This window comes from Oncorhynchus keta, chromosome 13, assembly GCF_023373465.1.
Source record: "Oncorhynchus keta strain PuntledgeMale-10-30-2019 chromosome 13, Oket_V2, whole genome shotgun sequence".
In the NCBI taxonomy this organism is placed as follows: Eukaryota; Metazoa; Chordata; class Actinopteri; order Salmoniformes; family Salmonidae; genus Oncorhynchus; species Oncorhynchus keta.
Window position 1 is genome coordinate 33,921,457 of NC_068433.1, and position 2,222 is coordinate 33,923,678.

A 2,222-nucleotide genomic window follows, 5' to 3' on the forward strand; every position below is an offset into this window, starting at 1 on the left:
TTAATGGACAAAAAAAAGGTGCTTTTCATCCAAAAACAAGGATATTTCTAAGTGACCCCAAACTTTTGAACGGTAGTGTATATGTTCAGATTTTCAAACCAGTTTTACTTTTGAAAGTACATGTGACTCATTTCAGAAACAAGGCATTTGTCACGTGTCACAACTTGACAGGGGAGGCAGGAACCTTTCCGCTAGCCACGATTTAACTGAGCTAATGGATGGGCTGGTCATTCCAAGATGAGTTCGGATTGTAGCTACTGTCTATAACATGAGCTGCTCAGTATGTGTTGGTAATCCTTTCTAACGTGGATTTTTTGAAAGACATCACAAAGAACTGCAGAAGTGTTGCTCTCCACTTTCTGAAGGACCGAGTGACAAAATCACTGGAAAGCCCGGTGGAAGCAGAGTATAATAGCTAAGGAGATGGAGAAAATTCTGCCTTTCGATTGCAAATATGTGGAGGAAGTCAAAAAGAGAACATACTGTTGTATGAAACACCTGTCTCCGCAGTACATCTTTAAACTAAGTGAAACCATAGCATACGTGACAGAGAGAGAAGTCTTCATCCATGTATACTGGTAAGAGAGTCTAGCGAGTTACGTTTTCAAAAATTAAATTAAATTAAAATTAAATTAATTATTTCAAATTTTGTCAAAGTTGGTTTCATTGCAAGGTAAAGCATATTGTTAGCTAACTAGCTAATGTTAGCTGGCTGGCTCGCTAGCTTAAAGGTACATTTATGATCTGTATAGTAATATTATTCATATCTCAGAGCTATTTGCATTGCTAGTCATAGCCAAATGTTAGCTGGCTAGTTAACATTGAACCTAGTTGGTTAGCTACCTGCAGATTCATGCAGGGTAGTAATGTTATGAGTTTGGATTGTGGTTCATTGTTTAGCTAGCTAGCTTAACATAAAGACTCACAGCTAAACAAGACTCCATTATGCTAGTAACAATTTTACTGTACCGTTTACACCTTGTGACAAAAAAACAATGATTTTATTTGATATAGTGCGTGTTTACCAGAGACGGTAGTGTGAAGTCCACGGTCTGTTTAGCACATGGCCTCGCATGTGAGTCCTTAACTTCTCCAGGATAGGGGGCAGCATTTGGAATTTTTGATGAAAAGCATGCCCAATTTCAACTGCCTGCTACTCATACCCAGAAGAAAAGATATGCATAAAACACTCTGAAGGTTCTAAAACTGTTTGAATCATCATTTTTTTTTGTTGAGGTCACCCTGTTTTCAATGAGGTTTCATTGGGAATCCAGATTTCTAAGGAATTGCTTGCAGTTCCTACCGCTTCCACTGGATGTCACCAGTCTTTAGAAATTGGTTGAGGTTAATCCTTTGTGTAATGAAGAAGTACGGCCATCTTGAACGATTGTCACTTCACGATTGTCACTTCATGTGTACTGTTTGATAGAGGCGCAAGACCAGAAAGTTTGTTTTCTTCCTGTATTGAACACAGATCATCCCGTCTTCAATTTTATAGATTATTTACCCCAAAAAATACCTAAAGTTGTATTACAAAAGTAGTTTGAAATGTTTTGGCAAAGTTTACAGGTACCTTTTAAGATATTTTGCCGTCATGTTGCGCAAGTTGGAACCTGTGTTTTTCTCTATCAAATGCGCCAAAAAAATTGACATTTTGGATATATATGGACAAAATGAATCGAACAAAAGGACCATTTGTGATGTTTATGGGACATATTGGAGCGCCAAAAGAAGAAGCTTGTCAAAGGTAAGGCATGATTTATATTTGTATTTCTGCGATTTGTGTCGCCCCTGCAGGGTTGAAATGTTTTCTCTCTTTTGTTTACTATGGTGCTATGCTCAGATAATAGCATTGTTTGCTTTCGCCGAAAAACCTTTTTGAAATCTGACATGTTGACTGGATTCACAACACGCGTAGCTTTAATTTGGTATCTTACATGTGTAATTTCATGAAAGTTTGATTTTTATAGGAATTTATTTGAATTTGGCGCTCTGCATTTTCTCTAGCGTCCCACATATCCCAGAGAGGTTAATGAGACGGGTGGGGCTAAGGCTTAAGAGGGTTTGAACGATGCTGAATGGGTGTAAACAAAGAGCTCACCAGTAGGTGTTCCAAAACATTCAAGGGCCGATTTCTCAAAAGTGGGGTTACAAGTTCATCAACTTTCAAAGCACAATTACTTTTCCATTGTGTGTGTGTAGTGTACGATATAGAATTTTCT